The sequence below is a fragment of the Polypterus senegalus genome, chromosome 14 (genome assembly GCF_016835505.1).
Source record: "Polypterus senegalus isolate Bchr_013 chromosome 14, ASM1683550v1, whole genome shotgun sequence".
NCBI lineage: Eukaryota > Metazoa > Chordata > Cladistia > Polypteriformes > Polypteridae > Polypterus > Polypterus senegalus.
The window spans coordinates 71,591,823-71,615,717 of record NC_053167.1 but is presented as its reverse complement, the minus strand read 5'-3'; the positions used below and the strand labels follow the sequence as shown (position 1 = coordinate 71,615,717).

Below are 23,895 nucleotides of genomic sequence, written 5' to 3'. Positions count from 1 at the left end.
TTTTATCCATCTGTAATTAATACAGTTCTGCAAGTCTCCCTTATTCTTAAAAATCAGTACCAGTACACCTCTCCACTCCTCAGTCATCATCTCACTTTCTAAGACTGCATTAGACAATCTGCTTAAAAACTCCACTGCCATCTCTCCTAAACAATTTAAATGCTTCCACAGGTATGTTATCTGGACCAAAGGCCTTTCCTTATTTCATCCTCTTCATAGCTGTACTTGCTTCCTCCTTGTTAATCCATTGCATTTCCTGATTTACTATCTCCACAATATCCAATCTTCTCTCTCTCTCTTTATTCATCAGTCTCTCAAAGTACTCTTTCCATCTGCTCAACACACTTTCCTCGCTTGGGAGTACATTTCCATCTTTATCACCCCAACCTGCTGCACATCTTTACCAGCTTGGTCCTTCTGTCTAGCTAATCCATACAGGTCATTTTCTCCCTCCTTAGTGTCCAACCTCTCATACATCATATGCCTTTTCTTTAGCCTTCGCCACCTCTCTATTCACCTTATGTCTTATCTCCTGTACTTCTGTCTACTTTCTGCATGTTTCTGACGATCTCATTTCTTTCTCGCCAAACTCTTCCTCTGTATACTCTCCTGTACTTCTCCATTTCACCACAAGGTTTCCTTTTCCTTCTTCCTCACTCCAGGTGTCACGCCAAGCACCATTCTTCCTGTCACCCTTACTACTTCTGCTGTAGTTGCCCAGCTGTCTGGTAACTCTTCACTGCCACCCAGTGCCTATCTTACTTCCTCCCTGAACTAACCTTTAGCAGGCTTCCTTTTTCAACATCTTCCATTTGGTCCTTGGCTCTGTCCTCATTATCCTCCTGTTCTTGCTCTCTATCATCGTATAGACCACCACCATCCTATGCAGCCTAACTACACTTTCCCCCTGCCACCACTTTGCAGTCTCCAATCTCCGTTATCCTACTACATAAGATATAATCTACCTGTGCGTATCATCCTCCACTCTTGTACGTCACCCTATGTTTCTCCCTCTTCTAAAAATACATATTCAATCATATCCCCTCTGGTTCCTCCACCAACATGTCCATAGAAATCCAATCCAAACACCACTTTCTCCCCCTTCGGTACACTCTCCACTACTTCATCCAACTCACTCCAGAAATCTTTTTTCAAATCCATCGTAAACCAACCTGAGGAGCATATGCAGTAACAACATTTATCATCACACCTTTAGCTTCATAATTTTTACTCTGTGTAACACTCTTGACGTACTGTTTCTTCAGAATAACTCCTACCCCATTTCTCCTCCCATCCACGCCATGATAGAGCAATTGGAACCCTCCTCCAACCCACCTGGCCTGGCCTTACTCCCCTTCCATTTAGTTAACCCTTTCCCATTATCAGTCATACTGCCAACATTCAAAGTTCCTACCATCGCTTCCAATATCTTCAGCTTCCTCCTATCCTATTGCCTTCGGACAAGCCTTTCCCCTCTTCTTTGGCCAACAGTATTCCAACTGCCACCAGCACCCTGTTGACTAACAGTACTGGTGGCGTCCGCTGTTAACACGGGCCTTGACCGATCCGGTATGGAAATTTGTGTTTTTGTCTGCATATTGATCTGGCAAAAAATTACACTGGATGCTCTTCTTGACATAACCCTCCCCATTTATCCTGGCTTGGGACAGACATGAACAAACACATTGGCTTGTGTATCCCCTGTGGCTGGGTGTGTACCAGAATCAATCCTTTTCATATGTCAGTCTTTGGTGTGAATTCCAGGCGTCACGTTTGGAGGAAACCAGGCACCACTCATCACCAGGACAATACCATTCCTATAGTGAAGCATGGTGGTGGCAACATCATGCTGTGGGGATGTTTTTCAGCGGCAGGAACTGGGAGACTAGTCAGGATAAAGGGAAAGATGACTGCAGCAATGTACAGAGACATCCTCTGTCTTAACATCCTGCTTAACTTTTGTAAGTAAGCTGTAAGGAATGAGCCTGCCAAATTTCAGCCTTCTACCTACACAGGAAGTTGGAGAATTAGTGATGAGTGAGTGAGTGAGTGAGTGAGCGAGCCAGTCAGTCAGTCAGTCAGTCAATCAGTGGGGGCTTTGCCTTTTATTAGTATAGATTCCATTCAAAAAGTGAAACTTGTATATTAGATTCATTCATTACACACAGACTGATGCATTTCAAATGTTTATTTCTTTTAATTTTGATGATTATAACTGACAACTAATGAAAGTCCCAAATTCAGTATCTCGGAAAATTAGAATATCAATTAAGACCAATGCAAAAAGGATTTTTAGAAATGTTGGCCAACTGAAAGGTATGAACATGAAAAGTATGAGCATGTACAGCACTCAATATTTAGTTGGGGCTCCTTTGGCCTGGATTACTGCAGCAATGTGGCATGGCATGGAGTCGATCAGTCTGTGGCACTGCTCAGGTGTTATGAGAGCCCATGTTGCTCTGATAGTGGCCTTCAGCTCTTCTGAATTGTTGGGTCTGGCGTATTGCATCTTCCTCTTCACAATACCCCATAGATTTTCTATGGGGTCAAGGTCAGGCGAGTTTGCTGGCCAATCAAGAACAGGGATACCATGGTCCTTAAACCAGGTACTGGTAGCTTTGGCACTTTGTCCAGGTGCCAGGTCCTGTTGGAAAATGAAATCTGCATCTCCATAAAGTTCATCAGCAGCAGGAAGCATGAAGTGCTCTAAAACTTCCTGGTAGACAGCTGCGTTGACCTTGGACCTCAGAAAACACAATGGACCAACACCAGCAGATGACATGGCACCCCAAACCATCACTGACTGTGGAAACTTTACACTGGACCTCAAGCAACGTGGATTCTGTGCCTCTCCTCTCTTCCTCCAGACTCTGGGACCTTGATTTCCAAAGGAAATGCAAAATTTACTTTCATCAAAGAACATAACTTTGGACCACTCAGCAGCAGTCCAGTCCTTTTTGTCTTTAGCCCAGATGAAATGCTTCTGACACTGTCTCTTGTTCAAGAGTGGCTTGACACAAGGAATGCGACAGCTGAAACCCATGTCTTGCATACGTCTGTGCGTGGTGGTTCTTGAAGCACTGACTCCAGCTGCAGTCCACTCTTTGTGAATCTCCCCCACAGTTTTGAATGGGTTTTGTTTCACAATCCTCTCCAGGGTGCCGTTATCCCTATTGCTTGTACACTTTTTTCTACCACATCTTGTCCTTCCCTTCGCCTCTCTATTAATGTGCTTGGACACAGAGCTCTGTGAACAGCCAGCCTCTTAGGCAATAACTTTTTGTGTCTTGGCCTCCTTGTGCAATGTGTCAATGGTCTTAATTTGGACAACTGTCAAGTCAGCAGTCTTCACCATGATTGTGTAGCCTACAGAACTAGACTGAGAGACCATTTAAAGGCTTTTGCAGGTGTTTTGAGTTAATTAGCTGATTAGAGTGTGGCACCAGGTGTCTTCAATGTTGAACCTTTTCACAATATTCTAATTTTCCGAGGTACTGAATTTGGAACTTTCATTAGTTGTCAGTTATAATCATCAAAATTAAAAGAAATAAAACATTTGAAATACATCAGTCTGTGTGTAATGAATGAATCTAATATACAAGTTTCAGTTTTTGAATAGAATTACTGAAATAAATCAACTTTGTCATGATATTCTAATTTTATGACCAGCACCTCTATGTATGTATGTATGTTTATCAACTCTTAATTATGCTCAGTCCTTTACTTTCCTCTTTCTTTTCTTCTGCCGCCTACACACCACTCCCACAAGCTTCATCCTCTTCCACCCGACTCGAATGGAGTGAGGCTGCCCCTTTAATAGTGCACCTGGACATAAGATTTGCAGCAGGAAGCAGCTGGAGTGTTTCCGAGCTGTCCAGGCGCCCCCTGGCAGTGACCACGAACTCCAACAGGTTTGAGCTTCTAAGCCCCAAGCCTGTGACCCAGATGCAACCCGGGGTGCTGCCCTCTTGTGTCCCAGGGTATAAATTGCCCTTTTCCAGGTTCTCTCCTCCGCCAAGTATCCCAGTAGGGCACGCTCCCCGCCCATCTATCACAACATATACACATACATTTTCTATCTAAAGGTCTACTTGGTTGTAATGATATTTCTTTCAATGGGTTAGGGCTCAAACCCTTATAATAGCCTCTCATATACATCATTCACTAAGTCTGTAACAGCTCTGAATGACATTTAAAGGCAATGAAAGTGTATTGAGTAGAACAAAGTTAAATCATGAACTACAAACATGAATTAATTCATTTATCCTCTATCCATATCAGTTCTGTACAATTCAAGGTTGTGGATGTTAAGGCCTATTCCAGTATCCTCAGACACAATGAGAACTCCAAATTGTTTGGGGCTTTATCTTATGTTACTGAATTTAGTTCATCACAGAATGCACTTATGGACAAAACAAATTTAGTCACCAATTAACTTAAAGTCAAGAAATGAACTTATAGGGACTTGTTTATGCTGTTTTTATCGTTATAAATATCTATATCATCTATCTATAATTATAACCATAGTTTACTTGACAATTCACAAAAGTATTCAGTTAAAGTAGCAGAAGTGGCCCAAAAATTGATAGGATTCCTTATTTTTGATATAAAGCAGGGTGTACAAAATCTCATTGACGTAGGTCAAAGCATTTTAGAGTTATCGTGTTTACGCACAGATGATTTCAAAAATGGTATTTTCAGACTCAGGAAAGGTCTAAAACGTCAAGATGCATCAAAATCTCGAGGACAAATTTTTTCATGATTCCTATACTTCCTATATACTATGTATACGAGAAAGTAAAAATGAAAGGAAAATAATGCTCCCGAACTGTGGCTCTGTAAACCATTAGGCATGGAGTGAGAAAACGAACTCCATATTTACAATACGCTAAAATAACCATAAGAACAGCAATACAGAAATTATTCCACAACATTTAAAACTCCCTAAAATGTACCTGAATGTTGCATCATATACTGTATACTAACACTGAATGATTAATTGCATTTTTATTGTTATTCTGCAATAAACATATTACTGCATTAAATATATAACTGCGATAAACAAGCTGCAATTAAATTAGGCAAGTGACTGAACTACAAACTAAAGAGCCAAGAGCAGAGACTCTTTCATGCTGTGGACACTCACTGCAAACAAAAGTCAAACTAGCAAAACATCCGCGCTTCGCAGCGGCGAAATACTGCCTTAAAATTTTTATTAAGAAGAAAATTAAACCTTTTTAAACTGAGGGAAAATATACCAATAATTATTTGTTAAGGATCTCTTTGTATACCACATTGTGAGTTCAGCCCTCTGGTTGTAATATGACCAAGCTGTGCACTGAGCTTACTCTTGAGCATGCAACGTAGTTGGCCATGTGACCAGTAATCTTGATTCAAATCTCACAGCTTGGATTGCTGCTGTCATAATCGGTTTGAGTTTCATGGTTTGTTTCAATTACGACAGTGTTTGTAGAACTTGTGTTGAAGAGACATTCGGCATCTGTCAAGCGATAGACATGTTAATGGGGGTATGGTTGGAATGATAAAGGAAAACGGGTACCTGAACAATGTAAAGCAAGTCTAAAATACCTAAACAATAACTATAATCGTAATAAATGAACAATAAAACAGCAGAGAAGCCGTGGATTAAATAAAAAGGCTGTAGTTATCAGCAGGGAGACGTGAATCCCGTGGCGAAGCAAGGAAGGGAATATAGAGACTGGAGCGACGGACAGCATTATATAGGAAGGCAGCCAACAACGTGGGAGGTGTTGAGATGGGGGACCCAACGGCGCCTCACACGGTGACCAAGCTGCAAGCTACGGACATATATATATGTACGTAAGTAGGATTCAGTTAGCGTTGGGAACCCGCATACCAAATTTCTTGAAGATGGGCCCATAAGTAACAAAGACCGTTGAAAAGTTCAATATGACGGCCGACAGTGGCGTCATACCACCGAAATAAGTACGTACATTGGTTTTGGTCAGCGCAAGGAAGCCGCCTACCAAATTTCATGAAGATGGGGCCATAAATAAGAAAGTTCAACATGGCGGACGTTGTCGACCGTTATGACCGTTACGTGTAGAATTTCGAAATGAAACCTGCGTAACTTTTGTAAGTAAGCTATAAGGAATAAGCCTGCCAAATTTCAGCCTTCTACCTACACGGGAAGTTGGAGAATTAGTGAAGTATGATGAAAATGCACATGTAAATCCACTTGTTCATTTTAAATTCTTTTTTTGTAATTGCTCTCAGCATGGGAAAGATGTACAAGTGTATAGATATATGAACATGTGTTATTTACTGGAAATTTTTCACTATTTCAAAAATAACTAAATTAGATATCTTAATCAGTAGCTTCACATGTAAGTATGCACTCATAATCCATAAAATATGTGCAAAATGTTCTGCACAATACGAATTCACCTTTACACTGCACAACAATTTACAAGTGGCATTCCGTATAACTAACATGTGGCTCTTTGGTGATGCAAAGGTGGCTGGACATTAATCAGGCTGTCCACACTAACTGGAGAATGTGGAAAACATCCAGAACCATTTTAGTTAAGACTTGCTCATATTCAGAACTTAACGTTAAAACCAGAATTTTGAGGAATTTGATCTGAGCATTTACAATCTAAACTAAGCAGAAGTTGTGTTTCTTTTCAAAAACAGCCCTCTTCCCAGCAGCAGCAGCAACTCCACTGCAAGTGGACAGCTGTATAATTACTGTGCCACAAGCTCTGTCAGTTGGTGTCAACTGTGTCAACTTCACAAGCTTAAAAAAAATACATCTGACAGAACAAGTTATTTATTTAACCTGATCGCTTTCTGAATGTGATTTATTTACAAGTTAATAATTAGAGAAAATAACCTAAAAACAACTTTATAAAAGCTAACCTGTGTTTATACAGGGTGTTATTGAAGCTTGCTTTTGACAGCCGCTGATAAGTACCATATATATTTGCATTTAAGTTCTCCCGCGGATAAGTCGAGGCTCGATTTTACCATATAATTTCCAGTATTTTATAATGTCGGTTGTATAAGTTGAATGCAAAAAACTCACTCTATTGGTCAAAGAGATTATGATATGGTAACACCCACCTAAGAGAGTAACCATGGAGCACACTGCCTTTTTTTTTCTTCCATGTATTGTGCCTACGTGACCACACAATAATACCCAAACTATTCCGAAGCAACATTTGCACTGTTTTGTGCAACTCCCACCCTCATACACCTTTATTGGAAGAGCATCCCTTATCTATGATGGAGCATTCAATCAGAAGAAAATATGAATCTGGTATTAAATTAAAAGTCATTGAAGTGGCAAAAGAAATTGGTAACTACACTGGTGCAACAAAATTTGATGAGTCTGATAAACTAGTGTGAGATTGGAGGAGGTAGGAAGATATTAAAAAAAATAATAATTAAAATTTTAAGGGTCACATTTTTGAACGGGCATATAGGTCGGGGTCTGATTTTATGATCAATTTTTCGGGTTTCAAAGCCAGACTTATATGTGAGTATATACTGTAGTTTTCTTTCTTTCAGATCCATGAGATGACAGAGTGTCAAGTTGCTTGTCCTAGCATAAATATCTGTCAAAAAGTGAAAATGCAACTATGCCCAAAATAAAGGTAGAAAGTGCATTTAGCAGACTGCAGTAGACCCCCGTGAAGGCGCGGTGCAGAGTTCGCAGCCTCAGTCATTTGCAGATTGTTCCTTGGAACCTAATAATTGTTAGTGGAAACAGCAAATATCCTCTGTAATTTTTTATGGCTTTCTTCATAGCAATACTGCACTGTAGAGAGAACAGGAAACAACCTTAGAGGAAACTGCGGCTTGGGATGGTGAAAGTAGCCAATCCAAGAGAGTGTTGTACTCTTACTAGAATCTGAAACTGCAACTCCCAGCAGTCTCTGCCGTGGCTCTGATTTGTTTTCTGCTAAAGGTGCAGGGGCTGTTGGGGTCAAAGGATGTCAGCACGGCTTTTAAAAAAAAAAGGGAGCCAGTGACCAAAAGAAAAAAAAAAAAAAAGTTTTTGTAATTTGTGTTTCAAGTTCCTGTCCATCTGCCTGCCTTCTGTTGGGTTACCTGTACTTACTCGTTTTGTCCTGGATCATTTCGTGGTTGGGGTCTGGATTGTCTGCCATCTGCCTATGTACATGAGGACTGCAAGTGGATTCATGACCATCCTGCGAATAAAGGAGTGCTCCTGAACCCGTCCACCCATCTTCACCATTTCAGGAACTAACGGTAAGACTATCTTTACAATCCCATTCAACGTGCGGATCTCTGGACTATTTTCATTATTACATTTCATCTGTTGCCATTTTTCATGGACTTGACTGTGTGTGTTTTGTTGTATTTAATGTATAATTACCATAAGGGGAACAGGGGTGGTATCGTTTTCATTACATGCCTTATTTGCTGTTTGATTACCAGTTTGCTTTATTTTTGTCTCTATTTGTGAGCGAGTGCAGGTCGGGCCAAGGCTGGGTGCATCCTGGAATCTCCAACATAAAAATAAATCACCGTCTTCGACGGCGTCAATCTTAGCGGCACCGGACCGCTACAGAGTTATTCATTTCTCCTTGCTGCTGATTGATTGCTGCCCTGCCACACATCTGCAGCTGAGTGTTCTTGTGTTTTCCGTTTTCTTCTTCTTCTTAACCTTTAAACCGCCGCAACCAGCTATAGTTGTTTCCCAGTGCCATTTGCCAGCACGCAGGAACCGAGTATATTCAGCGACATACATTCATTGAACGTCGCAACCAGCTAAAGACGGTTTCCAGTGCAATTTACCAACACGCCGCAGCTGATCAGTCAGTGCCGTACATTCGCCAAGCAGCCAGCTCAAGACCACTGCCTGTCCCCTGCAGCCTCACCGTCCCTGGGATTGAGCCACTGTACTAGACTAGCCTGTAAGCATCAGTGTTGGCCTCTGTGTGCTTGCGTGAAGCAAGTTCAAGCACAGGTGGCTCAGTGATTTACTGAATTCATCAATGACATCAGCTGCACCTTGTACATATTGTTCCAGTAGTTTTTAAAAGTAGTTTTTTTACAGGTCATTAGCAGTGTGTAAAATGATCAGTGTTGCAGTAATTGTGATGCTCTTTCCATGAAAAGAAATGTGTTCCATTAAAATTTCACTTTTTCTTTGTGAATTGTGGCGTTTATTGAAAAAGTGCAGCAAAAAAGTATTTGGTGTCCAGGGATGCATTAACCCCTAAGTATGTGGCAGTTTACGAGTTAAAGCCCAAAGATGCCACTGAAATGCCCCAAACCTTCTAAGGATTCTGGCAATGAAAACACGCTTGCATTAATTACAGTACATATAGCGGTAACATCGGTATTTTACATTCTAGCACTGCAGGAGATATAGCAGTACAGTACTGCACATTATATGGGTTTACCTTTACATTCTTTTTTTTTAGGTAATGTATTAAGCTGAGGTTGAAATGAAACGGTTTTGGGGGGCATATTTAGGGTTTAAACTATAAAAATAGGCTTTTTTATTGTTATCCACATCCATAATTAGCAGGTGCTCTAGGAACGTAACCCACATGTATTTCGGGGATGAACTATATTGTGTTTTGCTAGCCTATATACTGAAAAACTATATTACTTAAGCACACTTACAAATAATGATAGCAGCAACTGACAAGTGCATTTAGCAAACAAGTCATCCATTCTGTCCAAAGAAATGCCCTGGCTCTAACTTTTCATTAGTCATTAATATGAATTTCTCAAGTTAACCAGCTTCGGAGCATTTAAACAACTATTGAAGAGAGAGAAACTGGGTTACCTATGGAATTGTTGGCTTGTCCATTGCTATAATCCAGGTTCCTTCCTAGGCACATGTTCATATGGAACACCTCACAATAAATACACAACCACAGAAAAGGATTTTGCCTGAAATTTGGAAGAAAGGTTTTTTTCTGCTGAATGTGGTGCAGCTGCCGCCATGATTAGCCTCAAAAACAGCACAGTGTCATAGCATAACAGCATGAAATGTGAGGCAGTGACAACTAGTCTAATATGCAATTTCACTAAAAAACTTTTCACTCAAATACATTGATTAATCACAGCAACCCCTATTTCAGACCATATCAACATCAAATTGGCAGTAACATTTTTTTCTTGTTGTCTTAATAGAACCACATGATTTTTTAAGTTAAACAGTGCAGGATTTTTAAACAATAGGTACCATTTCCATAATTCTACACTGAAAGTCAAGCATTCACACCGATAGCTCAAAACACATGTCAACAAGATGCAATGAAGACTCTAAACCAACAATGGAATACTTGAGGAATTTTCAGAGTTTCAATAGTTAATAAGGACTTTGTGCAAAGGTGTGATGTGTTCCAAACCCTAACTTCTAGGACAGCATTGAGGTTACCACTAGATGAGGAACAGATAAAATTGGGCCAACACCCAAGCCCTATAATATGCCCATGCCAACACCCAAATATTAACAGCACACATGAAAAAAATTTCCAAATAGATAAACACGACAAAGAGAGAACAACCCCGACAATACTTATAGTCCTGGAAATCCAAGTCTACAGCAGATGATGGAGGTTCTTGAAATGCAGACACCAGTTAATGGATGGAAAGATGTGGCAGAATACTCCCTTTTAGTAAACTGCTTCCCAGAACATGAATAAAGAACACAGTCCTACCACCAGAGTCCAGAAGAAAAATGCTCTTTGTGAAGAAGTGTGCTTCAGAAGACAATCAGTGGGCTGGACTGGGGAGAAAAAAGGACCCACCACTGTCCCTAAATCTGGCAGCTGTGCACAATCCTTCTCCATTACTAATGTCCAGTTCATAAAGGGGTAAATTTACACTTCAGTCTACCTCTCACTTATCAAAAATAATTATGTGCCAAGTCATGCCTAACTGAAGGAAAAACAATGGAACTGTGATGACCAACAAATTTCTGCACATAGTTGTGGGGCAGACCCTGCAGGGTAGAGTAAGGAATCTGACAATATGCAAGGACTAAAGGATGTGAACCAGGAACAAGATACTTGGAAAAACCCCCAGGACATGCCACAGGAATCCTCTATCTCATGGCTTGCGAACACTTGAGAATCACCCAGATATAGATTTGTTAAAACACAGTTGCCTGTCAAACCAACTTAAGAGTGTTGTCACTGAAATAATCAAGTAGACCAACATGAGGAGAAAAAGAACATTAGGCCGTATAATTGAATTGACGTGCATTTAAAAATCAAAGTTAGAAATGACATATCTGTGTGACATAATGGTAATATTCAGCATATTCATTATGTGGAATCTTTCGGTCATAAGCTCAGTCCATGAACCTGTATTTCCCCTCAACATGATCCAAGTTTGCAGGTCCCCACCAAATTGTATTCACTATAAGAATTACAATACCACTAAAAGGTCAACTGAATCTGACATTATATTTCCCACTTTGGCTTTGCTAAGAATACTAAGATTAAGATTCAAAACAAGGGCCAAGCATTGGCGGAATTGACCACATTACTTGGCAACATGCCTAACTGAACAGATCAGTGCACTGCATCCTCACCAGTATTTGCCAAGGTCTCTAGGGCAGTTTCCAGTGTTTCCCAAATTACTCAAGAGAATTTCTATGATACTTTGATGGTATTCTCTCACTGCCTTGTAACATCCTATTTGAACTACAGGCCTAAACCACTTCAATTGTCTAATCTCATTCCAGAGATGCAGCAGTCCAAAATCCTCTTGTAGTTCAGCTGTCATGAAGTAAAAGCTAGATGAAATATCATTTAGGCGATAGACAAGACATGGATAATTCCAGGCCGAGCCATTTCTTGATATACTGCTCAAAAAAGATCCAGTTAGTTAATCAGTTTCAGCTGCTTTGGTGTTAATGAAATTAACAACAGCTGCACTAGAGGGGCAACAATGAGACGACCCCCAAAGCAGGAATGGTTTAACAGGTGGAGGCCACTGACATTTTTCCCTCCTTGTCTTTTCCGACTGTTTTTTTACTAGCTTTGCATTTGGCTCCGGTCAGTGTCATTGCAATCACACAGATAGTCCAACTTCTCCACGATGGCACATCAATACATGCCATTGCCAGATGGTTTGCTGTGCTGTGATAAGAGTTCAAAATTTACACTCCAATCTTAAAAAACGTATAGAGACAAGTGTGCTCACATGAACTTTTGATTGATCTGCCATTTGGAAATATACATTATTAAAATAACTAAAAATCAATTAAATAATGAATATTAGAGAAATATGATCTTTCAATAACATTATTGGGATAGGCTACTAAGTTAATGGTGATTACATTAGCATGCAAAATAGATTTTTATTTATGCGTTGACAAATAGCTGTGTAAACCCATACTGTAAAAAGCCGGGGCTTCTATAAACTATGGATTCTGGCACTTCAATCAGTCACATCAGTTGTGCATTAAGCAGCTAAGTGAGGTTCTCTTTCCTCTGCGGTTTCATTTTGCCAATGTGCTCGCCTCCATTGTCTATCAGCGGCTAAGCGAGTTTCTCTCTCCTCTTAGATTGTTTTGCCAATGTGCTCACCTTGGTTGTGTATTAGCGGCTAAGCAAGTTTCTCTTTAGTTGGCAGTTTCACTTTGGCGACAGAGTCGATTTCTTTGAGAGTCATGCTGTACCCTCACACCTCCGGGACGGACAGACAGACATACAGACACACACACACACTTCCACGCATAGACGTTTATATACAAGACAAAAACAGCTATATAGGCTATTATTGGTAATGATATCAGATGATTTATAGGACCTCTTGACAGATTTGTTTGTAACTAAAGCACTTAATGCATGTTTGTTTTCATTGTTAAACATCTTTCTTAATCAGAGCAATTTTCAACTAAAGAAAATGTTTACTTTTATACTCAAAAGTAAATTTAAGAACATGTACTTTTATACTCTTACTTGAGTAAACAATTTGAATTCATACTTTGACTTTTACCAGAGTAGAAGTCTGAAAGTGACAACTTTGAAATTGGGTGCATGTTCTAAAAGGACACTGTACTGTATATTGCAATGTTTAGTTATTTATTCTGAATTAGTGTAACAATTGAAAATTTGAGGAAAACGAGGCATCTGTTGAATTTATGGATATACAGAAGCCTTACTGTTTACATTTTTTGTAATTTTAAATTGCATTTGCCAAATTGAGATTATTAATTTAAAATTTAGATTTACAAATGTAGACTGATGCATCGCCATGGATCATCTTAAAGGATTTGAGCTCCCCTAATCGTAGCTTTTAATTTAATAAAATAAAAAAAAAACTTGCATAGAGTCCCCAAAAAGCTAGAAAAGGCCCCGTTTCACACGCATTAGACTTTTAAAACAAAGTTTCTGACCATGTTTAAATTAAAACTTCAAAGCACATTTTAATGGACTGAACTTAGGCTCAATCGTTGTGAAGTTCATACAAAATTTTGTACAGCATACAAAACTCATCCTATTGAATTTGAAGTTTTAATGGATTTTTCGCAATACGTACCATGTAAAAAGAATCTTGCAGATAATCAAGTTTATCCTGTAGGCACATACGCCCAGTAGGTTCTTTTCCTATCAACACCAGTTTCAAGTACCAACAGGTTAACCTGCTATTATGCAGGTTAGAATAGGTCATTTAAAAGCACAATCATTTGATGTCTCGAGCCATATCCTGCCCTTGAGCGGTTAGCAGTCTTGCGGACTACAGTCCACAGAAAAGGCCAACTCCGTTTTTTTTAAAGATACTTTTCAAAAGTAAAAGATACATTTAACTTTACTTCAATAAACTTTGAAGTCCTCAGCAAAATTGGCAATTTCCAAAAATAAATGAATACATAAATAAAAGCTTGGTGTGCAGTTTAATAAGTTGTCGTTTAACTCTAGAAAGCCTTTCTAACCTTCACATATTACATTTTCTTGTTCTGCACTTTTCAGCACAATCTTATCCAGAAATGGGAGGAGACAAGAGAACAGCGAAACGTGTCAAAATTATTAGACAAACGAGACAGAGCAACCAATAGCACTAACAGTAACCCACATCGCCGAAACCTCGAACGCGAGATACTTTGCACTCAAACATTTATAAACTGCAGCAAAGCTTCACTTCACAATGAAGCATTTAAAACATACTGGCCTAATATCAGGATAAGACACCCTCATATCTAACCGGGCAACTGCGCCAAAGATTCTTTCAACCTCGAATTTCACTGTGGATCTGCTTAACTCCATTACACAACAGCTGACAAATATATCAACTTACATAAACAGTGTGAGCCGATTTTGGCTTTTTTTCTCTGTGACCGTGCGCCTCCTTTAGCACATAAAAGAGACGGGATGCAAGGTTCCCTAAAATTCGCGAGCGACACAAACATTTTCCATGAAAGGACAAAAAGTAAAAGAAGCGTCTCTTCTTTGACTTACCTTGTAAACGTTTTACGACTCACGACAGTAAACATTAACTAGTCATAAACGTATGGAAGTCCACGCACAAAATAGCGACAACAAAGCTACATAAAGTTCAAAGGGCCTCAGACGTCGTTTGTAGCTCTTTTACTTCCTATGTTTTCCACGTCTCGAAACACCACAAACTACTCGTTGGCGATGGCCCGCCCCTTCCCCTAACATGACGTCTTGAGGCGCCGGCTGCGCGTCACGTCACAAGGGGCGTGACTTGGGTTTAAAGGGGCAGACCGGCCCAGCCAGGTTACCCCGCAGTTAACAGGTTGGATGCAGTAGTAAGCATTTTCGGTTCACAATATTTACGAGAATAATCAGCCCTTTAAATGAAATATTTTGTTTTATGTACATAGACTATATATTCATATTTATTTATTTAGATATGGAACGAAGGTCTCTGATATTGATTGCATATTTGTAGCTTTTCATTCCAGAGCTTTCCACAACCTACCAGGTGTCATTATCAGAGGAAAATGATTAGACATACAGGAATCAAAGGCAATATTATAGTAAATGAGGGGGTGCGGTACAAGGATGTTGGATCAATAAAGGGGGTTCGGAAGTTATTGGTCATAAAGTCTTTTATATATATATAAAAATGTATACATTGATATAAATCAATTATATAAAAAAATCCTGGGATGAGACAAGACTTTTGTTTTCAAGAGATTGTTTCAAGTCACAACCTCCTCTCAACCATATTCAACCACACACATGGTCCTCTCACCTCTCATTCGTGTGAATGCTTTTGACAGACACAGTTCTTGCTCTCTCAGCTCTTATGAATTTTAATGTTTTCCTCACTTTAAGTTCCCAATTAAAGAAGACGTATTATGTCGAAATCTTATTAAAAAATTCCATCACGAAGGGTTATCAACAGTAAAAATGAGTACACGGGCAATCCTAGCACCGAGGAACGATTAAGTCAAACGAATTGACGACAAAAATGTTGATCAGTTACACGGCAAATTGGTTAAATGCCTATCAATAGACTATACTGAAACAGTTGGTGGTGGTCGTGCGGAACATAAAAATATCAACTTACAATATCCCGAAAAATATCTACAACTATTAACACCGTCCGGTCTTCCTCCGCACAAATTAATGTAGAAAGAAGGATGTATCCAAGAAAGGTAATGTAGTACATCTTCGGGGAATAACATTAGACAACAAAGGAGATCTTGATATGACATTCGTATTAAAACGTTAACAGTTTCCCATTAGAATAGCTTTTGCAAAAACAATTAACAAATCTCAGAGATAAACATTCGAAAAAGTAATTTTATTTATTAGAGAGAAAGAAGCTATATTCACTGACGGGCAGTTATACGTTGCATTGTTACGATGAAAGTCCAAACACAGAATCAAAATTCAATGCGATATTGACGAAAATTTAATTAAAAAATTGTTTTTACTGAAGTTTTACAGTAAAAGTATAAGTTTAAAAAGTATTTGCGTGTTAATTTCAAAGCCAAACAGAATAAAATCGTATTATGCAACGAATAACTCAAACATGACATGAAACATAATTTACTTTCGAAGTACTGTATTACGTTTTACTATTTTTTAATATGGTTAATTACTCACTGTAATGTAAAATAGTTCTATTATGCATATGTAACAATTTCCATGAAAATAACAATCTGTTTAAATTGTACATCTGCATCCCCATATGCGAGCGCCAGAGCGGTTGGTGAGGAAAGTGAGCAGGGGGCAAAGACCCCGTAGTATACATATAAATGTATGTCTATCTACCTATTTTTTTAGACAGGCAGAACCATAGCGTGATTCCATGCCTGTGTGAAGCTTTTCATTTTTCCTCCTGCTGTGTAGGTTTTTCTCCTAGTGCTCTTATTTTCCTTCCACATTCCAAAGAGAGTAGGTTAAATTATGACCCTAACTTGGACACTTAAAAATAATGGCTTTAAAATGTATTTTTATTAACAACATTTCCAGTTTACAGTTATCAAACAGTTACATTATACATATGTAAACATATACAGTATATGGCGGTATATTAGGCCTATAAATGTCACAAATGTGCCGTTTTTAAAATCTGAACTTTTTTGTGGACCAGGGGCAAGTTTGAGGGAGGTGTGAAGTTCTCCTGGAAGTTTAAAAGGGGCTTGATTCATTGATGATTGATCTTAGGTCTGGTTTCCCCCTTGGAGGTGAGCAGCTCAATTGACGATTGATGATTTAGATAAACCACACAGAAACATTCGAGACAACCTGACTTCTAATGGCCTCACCTTCACCTCTACTTTGAGATTTAAGGAGCTGTGATAGTTTAATCAGAATCAGAATCACTTTCATTCACCAGTACTTATTGAACAGGAATTTAGCTTGATAGCATTTGAGCTTCTTATAGCATAACACAACATCACATGCCAATAACATAAATAAGTCAAAAAACATACATTATAAACAGATGCAGAATGATGGTATAGTGCTATAAAGCAGGTATGCAAATGATGTGCAAATGAAAGAATGTGTGAGTACAGTGTGTATGTACACTCACACATATACAATGTGCATATACTGTACATACACACACACAATCACATCTTCATACAGTATATGACGGAACACACAAATAAGCAAGGAAGACAGTCTAAATTACCTGTTTGCAAGGGTTATGGCTCTGAGAAAGAAAATGTTTAGTTATCTATCAGTTTTAGTTATAATTGACCTAAAGTGTTTACCAGGCGGGAGTTTTTGTAGCTAATGATGACCTGGGTGAGATGAATCACCCTGTAATTTATTTTTGGAGTAGACTATTGCTGAACCAAACCAGACAACAATGAAGAACGTGATCACAATTTTAGTTATAGTTTATAGCCTTGTACTAGGATAGGGCTGGGAAATAATTTCTTTAGTTGACGTAAAAAGTACATCCATTGTCGAGGCTTTTTGGAGGTGGGAGGAGAGTTAATCTGTTTATGATAGTTGTGTCTAAAAATTTGAAAGATTCCACCATGTGGACTCTAGAATAATTAATAATTTTGATAGCAAACAAGTCATCTATTCTGTCCAAAGAAATGCCCTGGCTCTAACTTTTCATTAGTCATTAATATGAATTTCTCAAGTTAACCAGCTTCAGAGCATTTAAACAACTATTGAAGAGAGAGAAACTGGGTTACCTATGGAATTGTTGGCTTGTCCATTGCTATAATCCAGGTTCCTTCCTAGGCACATGTTCATATGGAACACCTCACAATAAATACACAACCACAGAAAAGGATTTTGCCTGAAATTTGGAAGAAAGGTTTTTTTCTGCTGAATGTGGTGCAGCTGCCGCCATGATTAGCCTCAAAAACAGCACAGTGTCATAGCATAACAGCATGAAATGTGAGGCAGTGACAACTAATCTAATATGCAATTTCACTAAAAAACTTTTCACTCAAATACATTGATTAATCACAGCAACCCCTATTTCAGACCATATCAACATCAAATTGGCAGTAACATTTTTTTCTTGTTGTCTTAATAGAACCACATGATTTTTTAAGTTAAACAGTGCAGGATTTTTAAACAATAGGTACCATTTCCATAATTCTACACTGAAAGTCAAGCATTCACACCGATAGCTCAAAACACATGTCAACAAGATGCAATGAAGACTCTAAGCCAACAATGGAATACTTGAGGAATTTTCAGAGTTTCAAAAGTTAATAAGGACTTTGTGCAAAGGTGTGATGTGTTCCAAACCCTAACTTCTAGGACAGCATTGAGGTTACCACTAGATGAGGAACAGATAAAATTGGGCCAACACCCAAGCCCTATAATATGCCCATGTCAACACCCAAATATTAACAGCACACATGAAAAAAATTTCCAAATAGATAAACACGACAAAGAGAGAACAACCCCGACAATACTTATAGTCCTGGAAATCCAAGTCTACAGCAGATGATGGAGGTTCTTGAAATGCAGACACCAGTTAATGGACGGAAAGATGTGGCAGAATACTCCCTTTTAGTAAACTGCTTCCCAGAACATGAATAAAGAACACAGTCCTACCACCAGAGTCCAGAAGAAAAATTAAAAAAAAAGATTTTTTTTGTCTTAGAAGTCTTCAGTTGATCCAATGAGTTGTATACAATACTAGGTCAAACAAGAGCAGTTTATCAGTAAGAGGTGCCTTAAAAGGCAGTTAAAGGCCTAGATCTTGGTTTTTATCCAGGAAACTCGCAAGTCCAGACATTCACACTCCTCACTCAATCTCTTGAGTGCACCGATCAGAGCCTCCATTGACTCAGAAAAGATCACAGCATCATTGGTAAAGTCAAGATCAGTGAAATCTGTCTTTACCCCACGCCCCTGCCCAACACCCATTCCATGTAAGCATTGAACAGAGTAGGAGTAAGAACACACCCCTGAGGAACCACAGAATCAACTGAGAAAAATACAGAGGTTTTGCCTCCACTCTGCACAGCACTCACAGTACCAGTGTACAGGTTGGCCATGAAATCCATCAACTTTCGGGGATCACCCAAAGTCTCAGGATGTTGCACAGGGCAGCTTGATCAACTGAGTCAAACACTTTACAAAAGTCTACAAAGGGTGAACAGAAACTTTGCTGATATTCACATTTGCACTCTATGAGAACCCTCAGTGCCAGGATGTAGTCGATGGTAGACTTTTTATGTGTAAAACCAGACTGCTCCAGTCACTGGTAAGTGAGCAAGTTATCATGGGTCCAATGGAGGATGACCCTAGCAAGGACCTTACCTGGCACTGAGAGCAGTGTTATCCCCCTGTAGGTGCCACCTTACTGTAATATTTGAGAAAGGTGTACTCTTGCTCTGTTTCCATTTTTCCAAGATTAGGTGATGACATGGGCTTTTGTGACACCTTTAATTACATTTAATTATGGTAAAGTCCTGCAATCATGATAACATCTCTTTGGTAGAGGATAGAAAAGATTGCAATAGCTCTAATTTACTTTAAAACATTATTACAGAACATACAATTAGAAAGCAGTTTACTGTCTGTTTGTAATTGCCACGATTTCCTCATGTCCTCATGGAGGCATGCTGTTGTCTCAGAATTGTCTTATAAAGAATGAGCATAAGCATGTTCTGTATTTGGAATTTGTATAATATGTACTCAAGAATCATCTATCCTTCTTTTATTATAATAGCAGATAGCAGTTACTGTACCTTTGTCTGAAAATTATTTTCTTTGAAGAAGGTGCGTGTTGTAAAAGAGGTTCATAAAGGTCTGTAGAACATAAAGACAGTCGGGCACATTCCTCACTCTGGAGAAAAACAGTTTTGATTAAAGTACTGAAAAAGTACAACAATTTTCCTTTCTCTGCTAGTGATGTTTTACACTTTCATGAATTATGATATGTCAGTATGCTCACCTGGTAACTTGCACTCAGTGCAAATTCATTTTTGAAAGTTTCCTTCCACACTTCTAAGAAAGAATGTTGGTTGACTCGGTAAGAATGAGTGTGGATGCTTTTAGCAGCGTGTCGTGCAAAAGATGGCATCTCATCATCAAGTAGTCTGTGCTTTTTTGTTGGAATAGAATCCAACTTCCTGTATCCCTGTAATGCATCAGAAAATGAATGTATCTTTGTCCATTACTTTTCCCACAAAATTCTAAATATAAAGAGCAATGTAACTCTTTTTACTACTTTTGTTTCCCAGCTAAGGCTGGTAAACACATCGCAGTGTTCTTTGGTTCATTGCAGCAATTGGTATGTTTAACATGTTTGAACAAGCTCTCCTCGGCCAGCTCTATCAAGGATGGAAACTCGTGATGGCATGTGGTGCAATTTTGCCTGCAGGGTACACAAAGAGTTCAGTCTCTAGAATCATATGGGTAGCCGCAGCCTCCTACCCTACATTTATCTAATATGGGTTAATACCTGTTGCTTTTATTGGTCATTTCTCAAAATAGTATACTACAAAATAAGCACTAGAACTTTTATAATCTCCTTTTAAGCAGATTCAGTAAACAAAATAAAAATGAAATTCTCTCATATACAATATTACGGTATACCAGTGAACAAAGTATAGTACTGTGGGTACAATTCCTGCCTTGTGGTGCTTAAGTCTGGTTTGAACCCAGTATGATTTCTGTGCTGCCAATCAGCATTGCAGATAATAAAACATTTTCCTTGATTGCTTAGTTCATAATGTTTTTTCTCCTTAGATCTTAGGCCAGGGGTCCTCAAGCACGGTCCTGGAGGGCCGCAGTGGCTGCAGGTTTTTGCTCCAACCCAATTGTTTAATCAGAAGCACTTATTGCTCAAGTAACACTTCAGCTTCACTTTAGTTGTCTCGCTCGTTTAGATTTTGAACCCTTATTGCTTATTCTAGTCATAAATAGCTGTATTCTCGGTTTTTAATTGATCCTAACTAGCAATAACATGAAAATGACAAAAGAGAGCAGCATTTCTCCATTTAGCTTGATACCATTTACACCAGTGTGTATTTATCATGCACTATTGGGTTTAATTAAACAATTGGAAGGAAATTAAAGAGAAAAAAGTGAAGGACTGAGAATTATTCCTCCATTTTAGCCTTCAAATCATTTGGATGATATCCTTAGAAAGGGCAAGAAAATCGAGGATATGAGAATTACCCGTCATAGCAGAGTTAAAGGCCTAATAAGCTATGAAATTAAATTATTGGCAAGAATGGCTTTCTAATTAAGCAACCAGGTTAGAACAAAAACCTGTAGCCACTGCGGCCCTCCAGGACTGTGATTGAGGACCCCTGTCTTAGGCCAATAAAAAATTCTGATATTCATTATTTACAATATAAAAAATAATGCACAGATAAAACACAGCTCATTAAATAAGCACTTTATAATACTTCTCTGTTTCAGCTCTTTTTTAAACAATTTTAAAATTCTCCTGTTAGGTGGCAAATGTTTCATCATGTTTTGTACATCTAAAATAAGATGATAAATTAAAATTAACTAAAGTACATTGTGTGACCATTCCAGGGGTGGTTCCTGCCTTGCACCCCATTCTAGTGGTCCTGGGGTATCACTGTGGCTGCAGGTTTTCGTTCTAGCCAGCTTCACACATAAACACATACTAGAGCACTGTTTGGACGACAGAATAAGAAAACAAAGAAGACCACCTAAATAACTAGATTGATGAGACATAAGAGTGACCCACTGATCTGTGAATGTGGTTGGATTGAAAGCCTGTAGCCACAGTGGCACACCAGGACTAAAGCTGAGAACCTTTGTTTTAAACCCACTGTGAATCTGAAGTGGATTAAGCAGACTTGAGATTTTTATGCTGTACTAGGCTGACCCGCCTTTTAAGGCGACCAACTTTTAAGTTGACCACTTCTTAAGGCAATTCAATATGTAGATCAATTTGGTATTTTATACAAACTCATTAATTTGGTTATATTGCATTTGAGCGGTATTACTTTAATACTCGTAGTTTCTGTTATTTTGTGATGAAATTTAGACTTTTTTTCTATATTGAGGTCGCCCTTTTGAACCCCCCTGATATTTACTACGCGGTGAGGCATTTGTACTCCATCAACATTAATTATTTCCAGAGACATAATTTTGTCTATTTTTCCAGCGCATCGCGCACAAAAGCAAGGAAACGATGGGAGCACCAGACCTCTGCTCACATCATGTCGCTTCGTAACGCAAGCTGCAAGTAGTAAGTCTGTGATAAGCGGAATACCACTACGCTTTCCACTCACAGGACAGAAGGACAATCCCGACCGCTTTTATATAGTAAGAACGAAGAAGAAGATATCACACAGTCTGTAGTAGAAAATCATCTTTTACCTGGAAAAACGAAACTACAAATCCCATCGTGCATTGCAAAATGGACGGGGCGTGTGTGAAACTTCGTGCCTGCGTAGCACTCACGGGACGGAAGGACACCCGACAAATTTATATAGAAAGATGATGATTCATGAAAATGAATACATCTACCCATGTTAATGCTTTTTATTTGTTACTGAATGACATATGATGCATTCTTATAATACCACTTGTCTGTCCATGAGAGTTTATACTGAGAGTTTGTTTCAGACACTGTAAAGGTCTTTTGGTTAACACCAGAGGCAATGGGTGAATACAAGAAATCATAGACTTATAAAAAGTGTACAAATCCATGATGGTTCTACACTAATTTGAATTTCAATTCCTTTGCCAACAAAGCTGCCCAAAATTTACATTGATCCAGGGCATGACACATAAAAAATAGCTATAGGGACTAATCATTCGCAGTTACATCCGCAGCAATCTCTGTGTTGTACAAGACATGCATGCTTCATGATGCTCTCATCATGTTTAACTTCTCTTTGGAGATTTTTACCAAAGATTACAATTATTATAAAAGTCCTATTTGTCTATATACATGTACTCTCTCAAACACTGTCATCTATTAAGGCATTGGGTCACGTTATGGCCTAACAAGCAGACTCCATCCTCTAATGTTTAATCTAGTGAACTGTGCTATTGAGAAACCACAGCCAGTCCAATTCAGTCTTTAGGTTTCTGTGCCTGTTCTTTTATTTTGCAACCCTCTTTCTCTCTGTTTCATTAACATGCAGCTATGCCCTGCTTTCTGTAATTAGTGTGTAATTGGTAGTTAATATAACATTAGGCCGTTCAGTTATCCTACACTGTATTTGTGTTGAGAGAACTGATTGGTATATTGATCATGGCAGACCCCTGTCTTGTGTTTATTACTGCCAGAACTTGCTCTGACCTTTATAAGCAAGTTAAGGAAATTATCAGTAGATGGATAAATATGAGGACATAGACTGCTGACTCAGAGTAACTGCCATGTGCATTATCAGTCCTGAACTGGGTTTCCCAGAGTACACGTCAGCACTGTTTGTCCATGTTGACCTGACAGAGACCTCTGAACCTCAGTGATAAGCCATTTTTACTATTTCACAGCCTTTGTGTTGCACTTAGTGAATGTTCACTTAGCTTTGTGGCTTCATTTTCATAAGCTTTGATCTTATAAGTATTGTATCTGGAGATTTCCCTTTGGCATTTTAGTATTCATTGTTCATTACAGCATCCTTATTGTTACATAAAGTACAGTGAAATTCTTGCATGTACTAATCAACATGCAACATGTGGCCAACCATGAATACTGAGCTTAAACAACCTTAGCTTAAAACATCAGCGCTCCTTACTCGAAAAATCTCAGAACACAACTTACACTTTTCTACCATTAGGAGCATATTGAGTTTCATTCGATAGGCTATTTTAAGGACTGAAAATGTATATTGCAGAAGAGATTAAATTCCACCCGGCCAGAAAATAATTGCCTTTTTTCTTTTTGTACCACAAGTTGCATTTTCCCTTAAAGGTTTTCAAAACAAAAGGTTTTAAACTTCCCAAACCCATATATTTATTTTTGTAACTGAATCTTCAGTTGCCTAATATATTTTGTGGCAGG

At 38.7% G+C, this 23,895-nt stretch overlaps 1 protein-coding gene across 4 annotated transcripts in view; it reads right to left on the bottom strand.

The window, feature by feature from the left end:
* The window catches only part of evi5a (ecotropic viral integration site 5a), a 227,267-nt gene extending 212,657 nt beyond the window's left edge, over nt 1-14,610 (bottom strand). For 2 of the 4 annotated variants that reach the window (XM_039734777.1, XM_039734775.1), the window contains exon 1: nt 14,442-14,608. The gene's annotated coding sequence lies outside the window, so the exon portion shown is untranslated. Of the gene's footprint in view, nt 1-14,441 lie in introns of all 4 variants that reach the window. The other 2 variants (XM_039734778.1, XM_039734774.1) reach the window with 2 other exon arrangements.
* Nucleotides 14,611-23,895: the final 9,285 nt, after the last annotated feature.